This window comes from Phasianus colchicus, chromosome 2 (genome assembly GCF_987193195.1).
Source record: "Phasianus colchicus chromosome 2, bPhaCol1.hap1.1, whole genome shotgun sequence".
In the NCBI taxonomy this organism is placed as follows: domain Eukaryota; kingdom Metazoa; phylum Chordata; class Aves; order Galliformes; family Phasianidae; genus Phasianus; species Phasianus colchicus.
The window spans coordinates 18385344-18392914 of NC_143437.1; the positions used below are offsets into that span (position 1 = coordinate 18385344).

General features: G+C 41.9%; 1 long non-coding RNA gene across 1 annotated transcript; it reads left to right on the forward strand.

The window, feature by feature from the left end:
* The first annotated feature begins 499 nt into the window (after window positions 1-499).
* LOC149918874 (uncharacterized) lies at window positions 500-3165 on the forward strand. The gene is made up of 3 exons (XR_016464004.1): window positions 500-586; window positions 1035-1125; window positions 2543-3165. It is a non-coding gene; the product is annotated as an uncharacterized LOC149918874 (long non-coding RNA).
* The last annotated feature ends 4406 nt before the right edge of the window (window positions 3166-7571 follow it).

The window sequence follows — 7571 nt, forward strand, 5'->3', positions numbered from 1 at the left end:
TTGGCAAATGTACCTGGTTCTTCCAAATAGAAGAAATGGGAGAACAATATGCTTCGAGTTCCTTTCCTTCCCTCCCTCCTTCCTTCCCTCCCTCCTTCCTTCCTTCCTTCCTTCCTTCCTTCCTCCCTCCCTCCCTCCCTCCCTCCCTTCCTTCCTTCCTTCCTTCCTCCCTTCCTCCCTTCCTCCCTTCCTCCCTTCCTCCCTTCCTCCCTTCCTCCCTTCCTCTCTTCCTCCCTTCCTCTCTTCCTTCCTCCCTTCCTTCCTCCCTTCCTTCCTCCCTTCCTCTCTCTTTCTCTTTCTCTTTCTCTTTCTCTTTCTCTTTCTCTTTCTCTTTCTCTTTCTCTTTCTCTTTCTCTTTCTCTTTCTCTTTCTCTTTCTCTTTCTCTTTCTCTTTCTCTTTCTCTTTGTTTCTCTCTCTCTCTCTCTCTCTTTCTCTTGCTCTTTCTCTTTCTCTTTCTCTTTGTTTCTCTCTCTCTCTCTCTCTCTTTTCTCTTGCTCTCTTTTTTTAAAGTACATTGCTATTAAATAATTTCATTAGCCTACAGACATTTTGTGAGACAGCATGGGAAACTACAAGGTGCTCTGTGTAAGAGCTGTAACATCATGTCTTTCCCATTTCTCTCCTTCTTTCCAGCACTCTCCTCCCCCAGTTCTGAGTCTCTTCCAGAGCCTGATTCCAGTCCCCCAGATCAGAGGATGGGATTTTTTTTCTCAGGGAAGACTCCCTTAGACCTCTGGGCTGCAGCAGTTCCAGGAATGTAGCTATGGGAGAACAAAACCCCAGAAGAAATATGAAGTTCATTTTTTAACTAAAATTATGATTTATGAGGAACAGCTGAACAGACTATGCGAGGTTTCATTTAAATAAATTTTGAAGGTCATAATGATTTAGTAGAACTGTATATGCTTACTCTTTTGTGAGACTTACACATCACATAAGCACAAGGATCCTTCTACTGTCTCTATGTTTAGTCTTGCATATGATAACCATGTGCTTTCAGCACCTCACATATACTAATGTTTTTTTTCATTAGAAAACCTCTTTGAGAACTGAAGGATGGAGAAATGAGGTGAAGAGACTAAGTACACCCAGGAAAGCTGAAGCCGGGCTGGGCCAGACCCCAGGTATCTCAGTAGCGGTGCCTTGGTTTTTCCCTTTTCAAAATTCTCATTCTCCTGCTATGGAGGTCACTCTTCCTCACCCAGAGTCTTCATCGTATAATTTTATGATTTTATTACAAGTTCCTCTCCAGGAGTTCCCCAGCTCTACCATAGGATAGTGAGGAACAAAGTCAGAGCGTGCCTGATGCACCAGTAAGCTCAGCAGTTGTCCTTAAAACCATTGGCCTCTTCCACCAGGGGTGTTTGCCATTACTACATTCATTGCAGCTTAGATGAAGAGTCCAATTGAACCTGAGGCACAGATAAATATTAGCACAAAACAAAGAGTTGATATTCTTCAGAGAAACAAATGGAAACACATCAGCTTTAAAATTCTCAGTGAGTCCATTCTAACATAACCTGCTGCTGTGCCATGGACAACACCACCCTGTTGAGCATGATTCCCTCCAAAATGTGGATTCATGAGCACTTGGACTTGCCCACATCTGAATAACGTAACACAGAGCCTGCCCTCCCACACTGGGTCTAAGACAGGGACAAGCATTTAAACTTCTGAGAATGATCTTAGCCCCTGCCTAAACCATACAGAAAGAGAGTAACTTGGAGTTATTTTCTTCCATTTCTGTGGGTGTTTTATTTGGGCTGGTGCACTCATTGTGAGGGTTTTGAGGATCTTTTCTCTAGATCTTCTGTTACCGTGATAAAAATAATTAGTCATCTTTGGCATATTTTCCTTGTCAAAATACCTGTGAGAGAGAGAGGAGCCCTATCTTTATTTGAGGAACTCAGGAAAACATGGAGCCAATTTGTGATTGTGTGTGACTGCCTGAAGATGCAGAGGGACATCAAGTGGGATGTTCACGAACATCTCTATTTAGATACCGAAGTGAGCCTTCAATAGTTAATTAAAAAACAATGTTAAGTTTACAAATCTCTTCAAAAATCTAGCTTGAAGTACAGTTACATCTACGTCTGTGGGAGATCAGAGAGATGGATACTAGCTTCTTTAAAAGAAGGCAAATTGTGTTTTCTTCCATACAATTACAGAGTAATTTACTCTAAGTAATGTCATTACATTTTGTAGACTGTCTTCAGTGAGTGTAGTAATATATGTGTCTATTATTGCACTCCTCACTTTCAAATTTAACTATTCATTGCTTACAGAATTTAGTAATGTAGAAGCCCAACAGATATGAGAAAGCGCCCAACAGATATGAGGATGTCTGTCTGAATGCTCTTCTTACTGTTACTATAAAAATGATTTGGTCTGAGAATAACATTTTTGGAAGCTAAGTATGTAATATTTTTCATAAATCCATATAATCTGTACATATAAATCATAACATAAAATTATATAATATATGATATGTTTTTAATTTATGTCCAGGTAGCTAAGGGCTGTTTTCCCCTTATTTGTAAGGGTCCTACTTCTCTTGAAATGACAACTTGAGGCAAAGCTAACATCCCTGCTGTCTGGAAGTGTTGTTCACACCATCTCATGTAGAGGATAACCAAGGCCAGTGAAGCTTTATTGACCCTTTTACCTCAGATGAAGTGTAGAATGGGATCAGAATCCATTTCTTCCTACTTCATCATACATGTTGCTTCTTTTGAAAGGAATAAACTTAGCCTTTTCAGGGCACTGCTTGTGTTTTATTAGTGTTAGAGTCAGACCGTGAGGGACAGATCCATATCTGAAGTACTTCATGTCCAGCTGTATTTGGATGAGATCTGGTTTCATGTCAAAGAAATATATTACCTGGTAAAAATAAGTGTGCAAACTAATCTGGATGCCACTACATGCTCATACATTTGACATGAAAACAAAGACTTCATAGATGCACAGGCCTGGAAATCACTGTTGCTAATGACTTCTCCATCTAACCTGTAGGTATAAAAAGTGGCTTGGCTCTGAAAGTCTTGAAAAAAAGTCACAGAAAATCCCTGTTTTGAAAATTTGATGCATTCAGAGGCACATGTGCACACAGCAGTGAAGAAATCCTGCTTCACACATGGTAAAATATAAGCTTGGGGGAAATCTTACTGCGAAGGTGGGTTGCATATGTGTTTTTGCAAGTGTGTTTATGTAGAATTTTTGGATCTCAAGACTAGAGGCCTTGCTCAGGCAAAAATCCAACTGGCTGAAATGGAAATGTTGCCTTATGCAGTCTGCGAAATTCGGCTGGGAGTGCATGTTTGTACATTTTCCGTGCATGCTAAAGGTCAAGGAAAAGATTGCCAGGACCTCTTATTTGTTTCTGTGCCTTCCTATTGCATAGCCAAGATACAGGTAAAGCTGCCACGGCTTTCAAAGAGCCTGCAGAATTTGGCCCACTCTGTATCAAAACAGCCTCGAACAGTGGAGTACAGCTAAATTATTCCAACACCAGACAAATGGGTCTGCCTAACCTAAGCCATAACATTTGAATTATTAATGTTCTCTAATAAAGGGGATAAAGTGTCTGTAGAACAGAGTGTTTCAGAGCTCTGTTAAAGATCATGCCTATTTTAATTTAGAAGTTCAGCTTGAGGAGAGACAATGCTGGCATTGTGTTACAGAGATTTAAAACGAGTCTGTCTTGAGGATTTTCCTCTGTCCTTATCTGTAATAATAGAATTTAAAAAAGAGTCAGAGTGAGAGCAGCAGCACTGGAAAATATCTTTCTCAGAAACTATAGCAGACAGGTCACAACATTTTTAAACAATGATAGTAACATTTATTCTATCAAAGCCATTTTATGTTTTATTTGGAACTCTGGCGCCTTTATTTTTTTAAGCTCTCATAACATGACACTAATTACAGACATCAAGATGCTCTATGGAAGATACCAGTCAAAATCCAGATGCTGCTTCTTTTCCTTTCTCTGCACTCCCACCCCAGCCCTTTTGTGTGCATTACATCATGGCATAGTTTATTTTAAAAGTGCCTCAAAAATGCAATGATAGTAATCGTAGACAGCAGGAAATTAATGGTAAGCACCTCTGGTCTGCAAATTCCTTTACAAAGCACTCTGTCTGATCATCAGAAGACCTTCTTGTTAGCTGAGGCTCGAAAATACAGAGGCTTGAAAATGCAGTTTGGATGATGTGTTAAAACTTATATCAGGTTAAATTCCTTTTCATCTTAGAGCTGTGCACACATGCTTTCTAGCCTCTGACACTTCTGCCAAATGGAAATGCCTAGATCCACTGGAGAAATTGGTTTTGCTGGTCCATCTTGGAGGCTGATCTGCTGCCTTAGCTCATGGGTGAGACAGGAGCACTGCACCCACAAGTGTGGGTTAGGGGTGAAATCTCTTAGGAGATGAGGCTTGGGGGAGACCTTATTTCTCTCTACAACTACCTGAAAGGAGCTTATGGTGAGGTGAAGTTGGTCTCTTCTCCAATGTAGCTAGCAATAGAACAAGAGGTAATGGCTTTATGTTGCGCCAAGGGAGGCTCAGGCTGGATATTAGGAGAAACTTCTTCTCAGAAGGAGTGGTGAGGGATTGGCACAGATTGCCCAGAGAGGGGACGGAATCACCATCCCTGGAGGTGTTCAAGAACCATGGCAATGTGGCACTGAGGGACATGGTTAGTGGGTATAGTGGGGATGTATTGATGGTTGGACTAGATGATCTTAAAGGTCTTTTCCAACCTTAATGATCCTATGATTCTATGAGAGAAGCCCAGATCTCAGGGGTGGTAGTAGATGGTGTGCAGGCAGCATCCCCTTTCTGTTTCAGGTGACTACAAGATAGTTAGCTGCGAAGTTGGTGTGCTCCATAGTTCTTCAGGCAGTGATGGCCCTCCGCAAAATGATAATAACTAAATAGCCAAGGACTCTCAGGCACCAGTGGTGGCACTGAAAATGTAGCAACCCATGGTTCCGAGACACTCCAATCAGCTGCCTGTAGCACATGGTACGGTTACCCTCTAGCCTTCAATATGACTTCGCCACACAACCATATGCAGACTACATCTGACACTTCAGTAGCATCATCTGGCAGGGTGAACATCCCATGACCTGGTTTGCCACATGCCTCTGCTGGGTCACAGGGATTACCTGCAATACCATGTTGCCCCAGGTCCAGCTGGCATCAACAGAACAGCCAGCCTCAGTCAGGACAACATGGGCTCATCTTTACTGCATGTCATTGATAGCACAGCACATCCTGTGGCCTCATGGTGACATGTACATGCACTGTGGAGCCAGATGACAGCCACCCCCCTTGCATTTTCCCTCAGGCAGCCAGGATGAAGTCCCAGTGCTGTGTAAGTGTGATTCAGGATTTCAGCCAAAATGTTGCAACAAACACATTTGTCTTGCAGAGTAAGCAAATAAAGTGGCAACACTGCACCAGTAAAGAACAGGAAGCATTTGATGATGCTGGCTCCAATTTTTTAGCCTATTAAGATTTCCATTACCCTCAGGCTCATTATTCAGCAATAAGTAAACACCAATAAATCTGAAATAACAAGTGAAACACATGCACTTAAGAAAAAAATAATCCTAGTAAATATTCCTTCTTTTAGCACATTAGAAACACTCAGCACAACAGTACTAGGGTGGTCATGATGCTCTGAAATACATCCCATCCTGCAAAACAAGCATCCCACAAGCATTTGCAACCAGGAATGATGGGAGGCTCTGTGGTAGAAATCCTCTCACTGATTTCCTTCATGATCTCTGAGAGATTCCTTTTTTTGCAGAAATTACAAGAACTAAAATAAATGCACCAGCATTCCCTCCTCACTCCAATACCATCAGGAGTAGTGCAATCTGGACGCACCTTTGTGTCTGTGCCATGCTGTCAAGTACTTAGACTGTATTTCATGGGTGTGGAAATCCTTTCTCTTTTAAGCTTACAGAAATCTTCTTCCCAACAGAAGAAAGATGACCTTTTTTTTGCCACTGTGTGGGTTAAAACACCTTGTCAACCTGTGATCAGATCCATATTCTTCTTTTTTTATTAAACTGTGGAGGGTTTATTCTACATTTCCCTAAGTAGGCATTTTAGTTTTTCTATTTTCCGTTATTAAACAGGAAATCTCTCCACTGCTTCTCCACTTTCTCTAAGCTTTGTTTACATTCTACTTCCATTACCAGAATTATTCTTACATTTTTCCATCCCCTCTTCTGAACAAACATTTACACTGACTGTGAATGACTCTTATTATATATAAAGGGAAACAACAAAGCAAGTGAGAACAAAAGTAACATCTCTGTGGGAGGATGAAATGTGGCTGCTCCCACCATGCTCATAGTGGCCCTGGGAAGAGACTGCCAGCTTTGAGCATCCCTGACTGCAGCAGCATGATAAAAATGTAGATGTGCACCAAACAGTGCATGAAGCCATGAGAATTATACAGCAATATGTGCCACAAAAGTAAATTACCTCTTTGCTCATGGGTTCTTATCTATCTATACAATTATTAGGACATATCTTTTGGACTCTGTCGAGACAAGGAATGTGGTTCTCGTTTGTCCCTCAGAGCAGCAGCTTCAGGCAACTGGCACATCAGGTTAGGTCTGCTGCCTTGGCAAGTCTGCTGCTAGAGGTCAGTATCTTATGGTTACTGTGGCTTACACCACTGATACTAAGATTTGTCTTCTCCTCTCTTCGGGATGTGTCAGAACCCAAGCTGGGCTGCTGAGCACTGAATCGGTCCTTGTTTCTGCACTTGCCTCACACATGGCCTGCCAGCTGCACAGCTGCAGCAAAGACTTGTTTGTCCAAGCTGCTCACAAAACCTTTTTCATCCAGAGGGACCTGGACACTCCCAAAAAATGGGCACATGAAAATGTAATGAAGTTTAACAAGGCCAAGTGCAAGGTCTTGCACTTGAGTTGAGGTAATCCCAGATATGAGTACAGACTATGAGAAGAATTCATTGAGAACAGCCCTGAAGAAAAGGCCCTGGCACAGCTGCACAGAGAAGGTGTGGATGCTCCATCCTTGATACTCAAGGCCAGGTTGGATGGGGCCCTGGGCAGCCCGAGCTGGTGTGTGGCAGCCCTGCCCACAGCAGGGGAGTTTGAACTAGAAGATCTTTAAGGTTCCTTCCAGCCTAAGTCATTCTATGATTCTACGATATGATTCTATGGCATGATTCTAATGCATTGAGAACAGAACCAGATGAAACAACCATATGCCGCCTTCTGCTCTTAGCTTGCTATTTGTCTCATAAATATTATCTTATATTGGTATTAGTTGGGCTACAGATAATTCACAGAAAGATGGGAAATTCCCACTTTTGCCTGTATGTTCTCCACTTTTTTTTCCAAAATTTGAATATGCAGCTTGCAACATCCAGAGACATGTTGGACATCTTTTCCACAGATGGTCTTTAGCAAGTTTATTGCTATCCACGAGAAACAAGAAAATAATCTGCTTGGAGGTCCCAAGATGGATTTGCAGGCCTGGTGGCTGAACAACAACAACAAAAAAGTACTTTTACTTGAAATC